The sequence below is a fragment of the Crocuta crocuta genome, unplaced genomic scaffold (genome assembly GCF_008692635.1).
Source record: "Crocuta crocuta isolate KB4526 unplaced genomic scaffold, BGI_CrCroc_1.0 scaffold59, whole genome shotgun sequence".
Taxonomy (NCBI): Eukaryota; Metazoa; Chordata; class Mammalia; order Carnivora; family Hyaenidae; genus Crocuta; species Crocuta crocuta.
Window position 1 is genome coordinate 971574 of NW_027551578.1, and position 15015 is coordinate 986588.

At 37.2% G+C, this 15015-nt stretch overlaps 1 long non-coding RNA gene across 1 annotated transcript in view; it reads right to left on the reverse strand.

The window, feature by feature from the left end:
- Positions 1 to 374: 374 nt before the first annotated feature.
- LOC144221227 (uncharacterized) overlaps positions 375 to 15015 on the reverse strand; it is a 29443-nt gene continuing 14802 nt past the window's right edge. The window contains exons 2-3 of the long non-coding RNA XR_013331992.1: positions 2315 to 2462; positions 375 to 551 (exon numbers count right to left, since the gene is read on the reverse strand). This is a non-coding gene — a long non-coding RNA (uncharacterized LOC144221227). The remainder of the gene's footprint in view (positions 552 to 2314; positions 2463 to 15015) is intronic.

Here is a 15015-nt window from a genome sequence, read left to right on the forward strand (position 1 = left end):
AAATGGGCACCCTCCTACACTGTTGGTGGGAATGTAAAGTGGTGCAGCCCTTCTTTTGCCTGGATTTCTTTCCCCAGATACCTGCATGGCTCATTCCCTCTTGTTCTCTCTCTTCCTTCAGATCTATTTTCACATGTCACTGTCATAGAGGATCCTTTCCTCATCTTTCTGTACAAAATAGGAATGTGTGCCACCCCTGATGACATACTTCCTTTAATCTGGCCCTGTATCATTCTCCATACAGCTCACCATCTGTAATGCTGTATATTTACCTAGTTATCAGTCTCCTACCATTGTGATGAAAGCTCCATGAAGGTGAGATTTGCCCGTTTATTCAATGGTGTAATCTTCAGTGTCTTGAACAATGCATGCCATCTAGGATGAGCTCAATAAATAAATGAATAAATCTATTCTTCTTGTCTGTTTTCTCTTCTTGAGAAATTTCTGCTCATATTTCTGCTGTCCTTATTGCTGATGCTCTACAAAGGACTTGTAGGAAGCTTGGTGTCTTTACTTTGACTCTTCTTTCTCCTACATGTTGTCTGTGTCCCCTGAAATGTATGATATTTCCTATCGTTTATCCTCTTGTTTATTTTCTTTTCTCCATTATTCTCTCTTTGTTACTCTCACTTATAGAAAGAGGTGGTATTCTTTCTTATCTCCAGAAAATGTCTGGCTTCCTGACAGGGACACCAGGAATATAATTCCAACAGGAAACAACCCATACTTCTCCAGAATTTACTAGTTCTTGAGAGCAAGAACTGGAATGTTTCTTTTAAAAAAATTCACATAAAGAGGTGAGAGAGGGATCAAACTGGCTGCCAAGGAGAGACTGTCATTGTCTGCTTTCTTGTCAGAAACTCTCTCTTATCACCTTTAACACATTGCTACCTACCTTGTGCTGCACATCTTTATGGGATATCAAATACTCAGATCACATTAATTAGAATGGCTATGGTAAAATAAAATCACCAAAACAACAACCAGAAACAACAGTGTAGGCAAGGATGTGGAGAAATTGGAATCCTTATACGCTGTTGGTGGAAATGTGAAATGGTGTAGCCACTATGGAAAACAGGGTCTTGAAGAGATATTTGTACACTCACGTTCATACCAGCATTATTCACAATAGGCAAAAGGTAGAAACAACCCCAGTGTTTACTTTTGGATGAATAAATAAAATGTGATACACACATACAATGGGATATTTTTCAGCCTAAAAAGGGAAGGAAATTCTGATACATGCTACAACACTGATGAACCTTGAGGAGGTTATGCTCAGTGAAATATGCCAGTCACAAAAGACAAATACAGTATGATTCCACTGATCTGAGATACCTAGAGTAGTCAAGTTCTTAGGGATGGAAAGTAGAATGGTGGTTGCTGGATGCTGGGTGGAAGGGGGAATAGAGAGTTGTTTCATAGGTATAAAATTTTAGTTTTGCAAGTTGAAAAGAGTTCTGGAGATTGGCTTCATAACAATATGAAGGTACTTAGCACTATGGATTTTTCACTTAAAAATAGTTATGATGGTAAATTGTACATTATGTGTGTTTTACAGCAATTTAAAAAGTCCTCATAGACCAATCACTGTGAAAATATACTGGAAGATGGAATGTGGGAAAAGGGATTTATAAAATCTCACTGAATGTCCTTTAAAAGCTTATAGACCAAATTTATATATAGCATTTTAGTTCTGGGCAAATGATCAACTTTGTTAATGACTAAATGCATCTAAAATAAGGTAGCTTAAAAATCTGCTGAAGACTTACAATATTACTAGAAATGAATTGAAATAATATTATTCAATGTTGGCAGTATTTTGGGGAAATAGCTATCCTAATATACATTACCATTATACTATTCTTTTATTATGATTTTATTATACATTGGCACTTTTTTTTAATTTCTGGAGAAGAATGTGGCAATGTGTAATAAGATCTTTTAAAAACCTGGTTATTCTACTTTGGTGAGTTTATTCATTCATTGAATAATCACTAAACATTTACCTTTGATAAATGGCAGTTCTGGGTGTGGTGAATACAGTGGTGACATCCATCTAATCCTTGCCCTCAGAGTTTACAGTCTTACAGGGAAAAACAGACACGTTCATGGGTGTAGTGAACATATATTATTTGGTACCCAGGATCCATATTTCCATTTTCTGATAACGCTATTCCAAATCTTCCTTAGGAAACATCTTTTCCTCATTTCTACCACATGAATGAATTGGCCGTAACTACAAGTACAAATCTATCATTGTATTTTACCTATCTGGCCTCTGTGATTGGTTCAGAGATAGCATATAACTCACGTGAAGCCAGTGAGATGAATTAAGATGTTTGCTGGGGCTTCTGAGAAAAATATGTTTCTTTTTGCTGTATTATGAAGGTGTGAGGTTTAGAGCTGCTGCCGCCATCATGATTCCCTGGGGCATGTCAGCCGAAGGATGAAATTGACTCCTAGAGAAAGGCAGAGCAAAACAATTAGAGAAATGGATGGTGTCTTCTGAGCCTCTGGATTGAAGGGCCTGCAGCCAGCTCTACCCTTGGCCTTTCAACTGTATAAGCCAGTAAGTTCTCTTTTATGTACAAGCCAGTCTGAATTGCAGGCTGTCACCTACAACAGAAGGAAAGTCAACTCATACACATGTGGTGTACTGATGGGATGTCACATAGAGTAACGGGGAGAGAAGTGAGTCTGGGAATTGCATAGGAAAAGAGTCCTGAGGCATATACCTAAGGAAATAGCTAAGAGGAAAAATAGAGCAATTTATACCAAGATGTTTATAGCAACCTTTTTCCTAAGAGGGAAAAAAAATGGAAATAACCCAAATGTTCAATAATAGGTACATTATTAAGCACATCATGGCCTATAAATATAATGTAATACATACCAATATGATGAAAAGCCATTTAAGTTGACAAATATGTGCACTATTTGGATACACAGTAATGCTCAATCTGATTTTGTTCAGCACTAGGAACTCAGTGGGATATTAACGTGAAATAGTTTAATGTTTTTCCAATCTCTGTGCTCTGTCGAGTCCCCCCTCCCCTTTCTTTTTGCATTAGCAACATTTTTGGCCAATCCCATGGGTTTCCAGTTATTTTCAGTTATTCAAACTCCAGGCTTAGATCTGATCTCTGTCTGAAATTGAAATCCTGTTCTCCCAGCCTCAGCAGAGCCCAGAGGCCTCACTTAAGAGGGTATGTATGTGGGCTGATATTTCAGTCTCCTCACTGCTGCCAGCTTAGAAGGAAGGCTTATTTGGAGGTCTGATTTTAGAATCCGTCTCTCAATTCTTACCCATTCTCAAAGACCAGTTCCTGTTGTCTTGGGATTGGATGAGGAAGAGAGGCAGAGATCTCATTATCCTGACTTGAGAGTGGTCTTTCTTGGCACATGGCTGCTGGGCATCACCTTGGCATCCATATCCCTGTCTCCTCTATCTCCTGGGCTCCTTTCTTGCCTGTGGGCCCATAGGGACTGAGTTTCTCTCTTCTGACTCTCAGTTGCCTCAGAAGCTGGGAAAGGATGCTAAGAATCCTTGTCTTGACCGCTATTAGTTCTTTCTTCTCCCTCCGCCTGTAGCTACTCCTAAAGCTTTTTGCCTCCAGAAATTTCCAAAGGAGAAGAAAGTGCCTTTATCAAATTCACAAGTGCCACACAACTCCCAGGGCTACAGATCAAGCTCTCTCGATAATTCTCTCATTACTCTCCATTCTGGTGGCTGCATCATTGTGGACTTGCTGGTTTATAGCTCAGCAAGGATCCAGGCAGAGGAGAGATGGTAGTCTTTCTTTCTCAGGCTCTGTAAGGGATTTTCTTGGGGACCCTTCCCAGAACTGGGCTTTGTGCTAGGGAAAACCTCTTAAATGCGAACCTCAGTCTCCTCCCAAGGTCAGAGACTTACAACTTTCATTTTTCCCCTTGACAATTGTTTTCTCATAAGGGCTGCTGATGAGGTAGGTGGATGTTAGTTAGAATAATGGGAGGGAGGAGTAGGGCTAATTTGACTGTCTTTTAATAAGGCAGTACTGGCTCCAATTTTTGACAGATTTCTTTAGAATATGAGATGCTTAGAGCCCATTGTTTTCAGGTGTAGACCCCACTGCCAATTCCGGGAAAACAATCCTAGTGAACATCTATTTCATGTACTGTTCAAGTCTCTTATACCTACTGATTTTCTGTTCACTTGTTCAACAATTACTGGTAGAAGAGTAAGGAATCTCCAATTGTAGTTGTGGGTTTGTCTATTTCTCATTTCAATTCTATCAGTTTTGCTTTATGTTTTTTTCAAGCTTTGTTTTTTAGGTGCTTATATATTTAGAATTGTTATCTCTTCCTGATGAACTGTCCCCCTCTATCAATATAAAATGTCCCTCTTTATTCCTGGTGTATTTATTCTGAGACCTACTTTTCTGATATTAATATAGTCACTTCAGCTTGTTAGCTATTATTTGGGGTGGTGGTGTTTGTATGATTTGTATTTTCCCATTCTTTTATTTCTAATCTACTTGTGTCTTTATATTTAATATGAATGTCTTATAGACTGCACATAATTAAATTTTAAAAAATCTAGTCAAGCAGTAACTGCCCTTTGATAGTAGTGTTTAGATTGTGTAATATAATTATTGTGGAACACCTGGGTGTCAGTTGATTATGCCTCCAACTCTTGATTTCAGCTGGTCATGATCTCATGGTTGGTGAAATCTAGGGCCATGTTGGGCTCTGTGCTAACAGGAGGGAACCTACTTGGGATTCCCTTTCTCTCTTTCTGCTCCTCCCCGCAACATTCTCTCTCTTAAAAATAAATAAACTTAAAAAATTATTGATATTATTGGGATTAAGTATACTATGTTGCTATTTTTTTTTTATTCTACACTGTTCTTTTCCCACTTTTCCTACTTTCTTTGGATTAATTGGTTATCTCCACTATTGGCTTGTTGGATATTTCCCTTTTACTTTTAAATGTGACTCTGAGTTATGAAATATGTATTTTAAACAAAATAACATTATAGTACTTCAAGTATAGTGCAAGAAACTAACAACAGTGTACTTCCATTTCCTTCCTATATCCTTTATGCTACCATTTTAATGGATTCTATGTTTACATATGTTGAACTTCCATAATTTATTGTTACTGTTTTGCTTTAAATGGTCAATTAAATTTTAAGAAAATTAAAAGTAAGAAAAATACCTTATGTTTACTTATATATTACCATTCCTGGCATTTTTTATTCTTTTGTGTAGATCCAAGTTCCACCTGGTTTTCTTCTGCCTGAAGAACTTCATGAAGAATTACATTTCTTGTACTGTGTCTGCCTGATGAAAAATTCTTTGCACTTTTGCTCATCTGTAAGTCTTTATTTCAGTTTTATTTTTGCACTAGGCATAGAGTTCTAGCTGACAGTTTTCTTTATTCCTTTCAGCACTTAAAGTATATTACTCTATTGTCTCCAAGCTTCCATAATTTCTGGCAAGAAGTTTGTAGTAATTAATGTCTTTATTCCTTTGTTTGTGTTATAATATGCCTCTTTCTCTGGCTACTACTTTTATGATTTTTTTCTTTATCACAGTTTTTCAATTTGATTATAAGGCTTTGGTGTGGTTTTCTTTTCTTCTTCTTTTTTTTAAAAATACTTTTTGTCTATTGATGGACACTTGCGTCACTTCCATATCTTGGCTATCATAAATAATGCTTCAGTAAATAATGCTTCATGTATCTTTTCAAATTAATGTCTTTATTTTCTTTGAGTAAATACCCCAGTAGCGGAATTACTAGGTCATATGGTAATTCTATTTATATGTATGTATGTATGTATGTATGTATGTATGTATGTATGTTTTAAATTTCTTGAAGAACCTCCATACTGTTTTCCAGAGTGTGGCTGCACTATTTTGCATTACTGCCAATAGTGCATGGGGGTTTCCTTTTCTCCACATCCTTGCTAACACCTGTTGTTTCTTGTCTTTTTGATTCTAACCATTCTGACAGTGTAAAGTGGTAGCTCATTGTGGTTTTAATTTGCATTTCCCTGATGATTAGTAATATTGAGCATATGTTCAAGTATCTGTTGGCCATCTGTATATCTTCTGTGGGAAAATGTCTATTCAGGTCTTCTGCCCATTTTTTATTGGATTGTTTGTTTTTATAATGTTGCATTGTATAAGTTCTTTATATATTTTGGATTTTAACTCCTTATTGGCTATATCATTTGCAAATATCTCCTCCCATTCAGCAGGTTGCATTTTTGTTTTGTTGATGGTTTCTTTCACTATGTAAAAGCTTTTTATTTTGGTATAGTCTCAATGGTTTAATTTTGCTTGTGTTTCCCTTGCCAGAGGAGACATATCTAGAAAAATGATGCTACAGCTGATGTCAAAGAAATTATTGTGTATGTTTTCTTCTAGGAGTTTTATGGTTTCAGGTCTAACATTTAGGTGTTTAGTTTATTTTGAGTTTATTTTTGTGTATAGTGTAAGATAGTGGTCCAGTTTCATTCTTTTCCATGTAGCTGTCCAGTTTTCTCAGTGCTATTTGTCAAAGAGATTGTCACTTCCCTATTGTATATTCTTGCCTGCTTTATCATAGATTAATTGACCACATAAGCTCTCTGGTCTCTCTGTTCTTTTCTATTGATCTGTGTGTCTGTCCTGCAACCAGGACCATACTGTTTTGATTATTACAACTTTGTAGTATATCTTCAAATCTGGGATTGTGATACCTCCAGTTTTGTTCAAGATAGCTTTGGTTAGTTGGGGTCTTTTCTGGTTCTGTAAAATGTCAGAATTATTTGTTCTACTTGTGTGAAAAATGCTATTGCTTTTTGATAGGGATTGCATTGAGTCTATAGATTTCTTTGACTAATATGGACATTTTAATAGTATTGTTAAATTCCTTCCTTCCTACCTTTCATCCTTCCTTACTTCTTCATTATCTCCCTTTCTCCCTCACTTTCTTTCTCTCTCTCCTTCCTCCCTCCCTCCCTCCTTCCCTTCCTTCCTTCCTTCCCTTGTTCCTTCCTTCCTCTGTCTCTCCTTCTTTCTCCTTCCCTCTGTTCCTTTCTCTTTTTTTCTTCTTTCATTCTTTCTTTCTTTTGTCTGATTGCTGTGGCTAGGGTTTCCAGTACTATGTTGAACAAAAGTGGTGAGAGTGGACATCCTTGCCTTCTTTCTGATCTTAGAGAAAAGGTTTTCTGGTTTTCACCATGGAGTATGATGTTAGCTGTGGGGTTTTTATATGGCCTTCATTATGTTGAAGTTTCCTCTAAATCTACTCTGCTGAAGGTTTTCATCATGAGTGGATGTTGTATTCGGTCAAATGACTTTTCTGCATCTATTGAGATGATCATATAGTTTTTATCCTTACTCTTATTAATGTGATGTATCATGTTGATTGATTTGTGAATATTAAATCATCCTTGCGTCTTTGGAATAAATCCCATTTGATCAGGGTGAATGATTTTTTTAAATGTATTCTTGGATTCAGTTTGCTAGTCCTTTGTTCAGGATTTTGTATCTATGTTCATCAGAGGTATTAGCATGTAGTTTTCCTTTTTCGTACTGTCTTTATCTGGTCTTTGTATCAGGATAATACCAGCCTCAGAATGAATATGGAAGCTTTCCTTTCTCTTCTAGTTTTTGGAATAGTTTGAGAAAAATAAGTATTTATTCTTCTTTAAATTCTTGGTAGAATTCATCTGTGAATCCAGTTTGTCCTGGACTTTTGTTTTTTGGGAGGTTTTTTTATTGTTGATTTAATTTCATCACTAGTCATCAATCTACTCAAGTTTTCTATTTCTTCCTATTTCAGTTTTAGAAGATTAAAGGGCTAGTATCCAAAATCTATAAGGAACTCACCAAACTCCACACCCAAAAAACAAACAATCCAGTGGAGAAATGGGCAGAAGACATGAACAGACACTTCTTCAAAGAGGACATCCAGATGGCCAACAGACACATGAAATGATGTTCAGCATCCCTCCTCATCAGGGAAATACAAATCAAAACCACACTGAGATACCACCTCATGCCAGTCAGAGTGGCTAAAATGAGCAAATCAGAGGACTCTAGATGCTGGCGAGGATGTGGAGAAATGGGCACCCTCCTACACTGTTGGTGGGAATATAAACTGGTGCAGCCCCTCTGGAAAACAGTGTGGAGGTTCCTCAAAAAATTAACAATAGAACTCCCTTATGACCCAGCAATAGCACTGCTGGGAATTTATCCAATGGATACAGGAGTGCTGATGCATAGGAGCACATGTACCCCAATGTTCATAGAAGGTTGTATGTCTCTAGAAATTTGTCATTTATTCTCTATTGTCCAACTTGCTTGCATATAATTTTTCATAATATTCTCTCATAATTCTTTGTATTTCTGTGATGTTAGTTGTTATTTCTTCTCCTTCATTTCTGATTTTATTTATTTGAGTTCTTTCTTTTTTTCTTTAGTGAATCTGACTAAAGTTTCATCACTTTTGTTGATCTTTTGAAAGGACCAGCTCCTGGGTTCATTGATCTTCTATGTTTTTTTTTAGTGTCTGTTTCATTTATTTCTGTTCTAATATTTGTTGTTTCCTCCTTCTACTGGCTTTGGGCTTTGTTTGTTCTTTTTTATCTATCCCCTTTAGGTGTAAGGTTAGGTTGTTTATTTGAGATTTTTCTTGTTTTCATAAAGTAGGTCTGTATTGCTATAATCTTTCCTCTTAGAACGACTTTTGCTACATCCCACAGGTTTTGAGTCATTGTGTCTGAATTTTCATTTGTTTTCATGTATTTTTAATTTCCTCTTTGATTTCTGGGTTGATCTATTTATTGTTTAATAGCCCCCTATTTGTTTGTGTTTTTTCCAGATTTTTTCTTGTGTTTGATTTCTAGTTTCATAGTGTGTAGTCAGAAAAGGTGAATAATATAATTTTAGTCTTTTTTAACTTATTGAGATTTGTTTTGTGGCTAACATGTGATCTATTCTGGAGGATGTTCCATTTGCACTTGAAAGGAATGTAAAATTGATTGTTTTTGGTTGGAATGTTCTGAATATATTATTAGGTCCATCTAGTTCAAGGTGTCACTTAAAGCCTCTGTTTCCTTTTTGATTTTCTTTCTGGATGATCTTTCTATTGATGTAAGTGAGGTGTTACCATTCCCTATTATTATTGTATTATTGTCAATTTCTTCCTTTATGTCTGTTAATAGTTGCTTTATGTATTTATGGTGCTCTCAGACATTGGGTATATAAATATTTACAAGTGTTACATTCTCTTGTTGGATTGTTTCCTTTATCATTATGTAGTGTCTTTTTTTCTCTGGTAACAGTTTGTTTTAAAATATATTTTGTTTGATATAATCATTGCTACCCTAGTTGTTTTTTTAAGCTTCCATGTGCACGGTAAATGTTTTTCCATCCTTTCACTATCAATCTGTTTGTGTCTTTAGGTTTGAAGTGAGCCTACTGTAGGCAGCATATAGATGAGTCTTGCTCTTTTATCCATTCAGTCAGCCTGTGTCTTTTGATTAGAGCATTTAGTCTATTTACATTCAAAGTAATTATTGATAGGCATGTAGCTATTGCCATTTTGTTACCTGTTTTATAGTTGTTTTTGTAGTTCTGCTCTATTCCTTTCTTCTCTTGTTCTCTTTCCTTGTGGTTTGAAGGATATCATTGGTTTAGTGGTTTAGTGATATGCTTAGATTTCTTTTTATTTTTTGCATAGCTATTATAGGTTTTTTAAATTTGTGGTTACCGTTAGATTCATATATAACATTTTGTACATATAGTAGTCTATATTGTTGATGGTCACTTAAGTTTGAACCCATTTGAAAAGCAGTAAGATTTTATTCTCCTGCCGTGTTTTATGTATATAATGTCATGGTATACATCTTTTATTCTGTGAATTCCTTGAGTGATTTTTATAGATATAATTGATTTTATTGCTTTGTGCTTTAACCTCTGCATTGGTTTCATAAGTGATTAATCTACTGCTTTTATTATGTTTGTAATTACCTGTGAAATTTTTTCCTTTCATAATTTTCTTACTCCTGATTATTCTTTTCTTTGCATTCGAAGAATTCCCTTTAACATTTCTTATAAGGCTGGTTTAATGGGGATGAGTTCCCTTAAGTTTTGTTTGTTTGTGAAACTCTTTATCTCTCCTTCTCTTCTGAATGACAAACTTGCTGGGTAGAGTATTCTTGGTTGCAGGGTTTTTTTCTTTCAGCAGTTTGAATATATCATGCCACTCCTTTTGGGCATGAAAAGTTTCTACTAAAAAAATTGGCTGATAGCCTCATTAAGTTTCCTTTGTATGTAACTGTTTTCTTTTCCCTTGCTGCTATTAAAATTCTCTTTTTATCACTACTTACTGCCATTTTAATTATTACGAGTCTTGATATGGACCTCCTGGGGTTGGTTTTGGTGGGCACTGTCTATGGCTCCTGAGTCTGAATGTGTATTTTCTTTTACAGATTAGAGAAATTGTTAGCTATTATTTCTTCAAATAAAATTTCTGCCTCCCTTTCTGTCTCTTTTCCTGGGATCTCTATAGTGTAAGTGTTATTATACTTGATGATATAGCTGAGTTTCCTTAGCATATTTTTATTTTGTACTATCTTTTTCTCTTTTTGCTGTTCAGCTAGATGCTTTCCATTACTCTGTCTTCCAGGTCATTGATCCATTCTTTCTCCTCTAATCTGCTGTTGATTTCCTATAGTGTATTTTTAATTTCAGCTATTGAGTTCTTTATCTCTGACTGGTTCTCTTTTATATTCCCACTGAGATCCTCCACTCTTTCCAAGTCCAATCAGTATCTTTATAACCATTATTCTAAATTCTTTATCAATCATATTGCTTATCTTCATTTCAGTTCGCATTTTTGCTATTGTTTTACTGTTCTTTCATTTGGGACCTAATCCTCTCTCTCTTCATTTTGTCTTACTCTCTGTGTTTGTTTTGATGTATTAAGTAAATCAGCTGTCTCTCCTGATCTTGAAGTAGTAGCCTTATGAAAAAGAGGTCCTATGGTGCCCTGTAGCACAATGTCCCCTGTTTACCAGAATCAGACACTTAAGGAGTATCTCCTATGTGGTGTGCATGCACCCTAGTGTTGTGGCTGAGCTGTTTGCCTTCAGTTTAGTTGGCTATAATGGTCCATTTTGCCCGTTGAGGACAGGGTTTGGTCCCTGTTCTGTTAAGAGACCAGTCTGAAGCTACCATGGGCTTGTAGTTTTTCTGTGATAGCAGCAAGACCAGATGCCTACCCTCAACCCATTTGCTGGGGCTGAAATCACACCAAATTGCAGGGTTCTCTCCCTGTGCTGCCCTTGAGAGCTTTTTGTTGGTGGACAGGGCCAGCAGTCAGATCACTTGTCTCCTGGGGCTGCAGTTGAACTGGTATATGTGTGGTTATTCCCTCTCCCCAGGGCAGGAGGTCACTTTGGAATGGCTCAGGTCCCTGCCAGGCTGCTTTCTGGATGTGACATGGCAGGAGCCACTTTGGAGGGATGACTGCTGAGTGAGGTGGGTTGAATGGGGTGGATCTATAGAAGAACATGGGGACAGGTTGTGTGGTGTTAGCAAGTACATGTAGGGTGTTTGTACTTCTTCCTGCGTGTAGGCTACCTAGGCTGGGGGAGGGGAGAGAAATGGCACCTGCCAGCTCTTTTGTTTTTAAATAATACTTATTAAGTATTAATGTCCTTGTCCCTCTTAAAGGTCCTTGTCCCTCCAGGGGCTCCTGGGTGGCTCAGTCGGTTAAGTTTCCGACTTCAGCTCAGGTCATGATCTTGCCATTCAGAGTTTGAGCCCCGCATCAGTCTCTGAGTCTGTTTCAGATTTGGTCTCTCTCTCTCTCTCTCTCTCTCTCTCTCTCTCTCTTCCTCTCCTGCTCTCTATCTCTCTCTCTCTCAAAAATAAACATTAAAAAAAGTCCTTGTCCCTCCAGCACATGTTCTGAGATTAATAAATAAATCTCCTTCATGTATACCCCAGGTACTTTTCAAACTGCTGTTTCTATGCTGTATCTCCTTGGAATTATTTGTTGTGCTATCTCTGTAAGGGAGGGGACTCAGTTTCCTATCGCCTTTCAGCTCCCCCAGAGCTAAGCCTGTTGATTTTTAAAGTTAAGTTGATTTTTAAAGTTAAGACCTGCTGATTGTAAAAACTTGGCAAGTTAAGCCCTTCTAGCTTTCAAAGCCAAATGTTATGGAGGCTTGTCTTCCCAGTTCAGGTTCCCTGTGTCTGGAACGCCTCGTGTGGGGTCTGCTCCTCTGCTCTGTGTTTACGGTGTCCCTCCCATTTGTGGTTAGTCTCACCAGTTTAGTTCCTCACCATGTCTCTGTCCCTCCTACCTTTTTCAACAGGGCCTCCTTTCACAATGAACTGTCCTAGTTCATTGGAAAGTCTGTTCTGCCAGTTTTCAGGTCATTTTCTGGGTTAGTTTCACTGATGCGGCTTGTTATCTAGGTTTGTCCATGGGGCAAGGTGACTTATGATCCTTCTACTTTGACATGTTCCCAGAAGTCTCCCTCAGACATTATTTCTTCAAGTATTTTTTTCAATCCTACTTCTTCTTTGGATTCTAATTATATGTATATTATATGTATGCTATATTACTTGATAATGTTCCACAGGTCACTGAGGTTCTTTTCATTTTTTTAAACACTTTTTTTTCTTATTATGTTTTATTTTGAATTCAAGTTCCTTGCTGTTTTTTTTCTGAGATGTCTAATCTGTAAATTCCACTTAGCAAAATTTTCATTTTAGATACTGTATTTCTACTTGCTTTCCTTTAATACCTTTCACTTCTCTCCCCATTATACTGTTTTCCATTGAGCTATCACACATTTGTAATGTCTGCCTTAATGTTTTTGTTTGATTATTCCATTTTCCCTATTATTTCTGGATCATTTTCTATAGACTGATCTTTACAGATTATGTATCACATTTTTCTCCTTCTTGGAAGCCTAGTAGCTTTTTATTGGATGTAGGACACTGCAATTTTTTTTTTAATTATTGAATGCTAAATAGTATTTGATTCCTTTAAAGTGTGGTAGAGTTTGAGCTGACAGGTAGTCAAATACTCATTGGTCAGTTTGATCCTTCCAAGCTTGCTTTTAAGTTCTAGATCTAGATTTTTTATTCTAGGACTAATTTAGTCCAGTTTCCAAGGTCTGAAAATAGTTTGTTGAGTTTTTTTCTTTTTCTTTTTTTAATGGAAGAGTGCAATTATGGACTCTTCTTCTTCTTCTCTTTTCTTTTTTTTTCTTTATATAAGTGGAAGTCTCTTGATGACAGCTAAATAAGGCTATAGAGATATGATGTGTTAAGTTCATGGGACTGTTTGGGGTAAAGCAAATTTACAGCAATGTATTTAATAGTTGAGCTATACGTGTGAGGCAGATAGGGTGACTCTGCAAATATATAAAAGGCTTTCTAGAGAAACAGAGATGAGCTGGCCCAGCAGCCAGATTTACAAATAGGAGGGGCTGGGTTAGTGGCTCTTAACCTGTAATGCAAAGAGAAGCTTTTAAGTGTTTGTTAAAAGGCAGATTCCAAGCCTCCTACAAGAGATCCTGACTCAGAAGGCATAGGATAGGACCTTATAATTTGCATTTTAACTTTTTTAAATGTGTATTTATTTTTGAGAGAGAGCGAATGAGCAGGGGAGATGTTGAGGATCTGAAGTGGGCTCTGTACTGACAGCAGGGAGCCCAATGTGGGGCTCAAACTCAGGAACTGTGAGATCATGACCTGAGCTGAAGTGAGATCATGATCTGAGCTGAAGTTGGACACTTAAACTGACTGAGTCACCCAGGCGCCCCATAATTTGCATTTTGATAGGCACCCTAAGGTGATTCTGATACAGGTGTTGTATGAACTATTCTTGGAAAAATACTAGCTAAGAATCTCAGGCACATGGGCAGGCACCATGAGAAAGTGGTTGTCCTTTAGGACCAGATGGAAGGTAAAGGAATAAGGAGAGTGTGAGTAAGAGGTGACAGGTTATTGGGTACAAGAATTACTTTCCCTTGGTAGGCTGCTTAGACTGTATTGAAGCATGCCTCAGGATTAGGTGGCTGAAGACCTCCTACAGGGAGAGGTTCAGACACAGGAACAAGAGCAGCCCTGAAGGAAAATAGCTAGAGTCAAAGCAAAATGAAAACCTCACTTTGCTGGCTGACACACTGGGAACTACAAACACTGATTCAGATGAACCCTTTACCTCTGCAGTGATCTAGCCTTTTTCATGAAATAGTCATTTCCATCTCAGTGAGCTCTCTAGGGACACGATTTTAGCTTTGTAGTCATTCATGCTGAGTTGTTATATTGGCCAACTTGCCTTAGTGCTGTATTGAAGAGCTCAGTAGAAACAGAGAGTGGGGCTGATCTCTTCATCAGGGTTCCTAAAAGCCCTATCTCGGCAAGAATTCAAGAATTTAGGTCGACTGAGTGCTGCTCAGAATCCTTTATTAATTTCTCCTTGATGTATCACCAGTGAGGAGTCAAAATTCCTATTTTCTGTCCAAACACTAACCCCCAATGGTGCTTGGAGCAAAGACAGAAGCCTTTTAACTACAGATAAAGGAACTACACAAGAGGAATCCTTGGGTACAAAGAATGAGTACTCTAACAAAGGCCTACTGTGTGGCTTCTTCAGAGCAGGCTGTGCACTTGGACCTGTGAGCAAGAAGAAAACACTGGATTATTGACACTGAAGAAGATGAGAATAGAGGTAAAACAATGGGAAAATGTCTTCCTGGATTATTTTGTGATCTTTGGTGATTGAATACAGCTCAGAATGCCAGGAAGTAACCCTATTTAGAGGTGACTGGCATTAAAGGAAAAAAAAAATGTCAGTGGAGAACCAACCTGCTGTGTGAGGAGTCAAGAAATTGCAGTGCATAGGTTTGCAATCACAGTTGCAAACTGTCAATCACATTTCTATGGTAGGGTGTTCTTAGAAGAGTTGTGGAAGTCTTATTCTTGGAGAGGATTAATGAATTAAGGAGA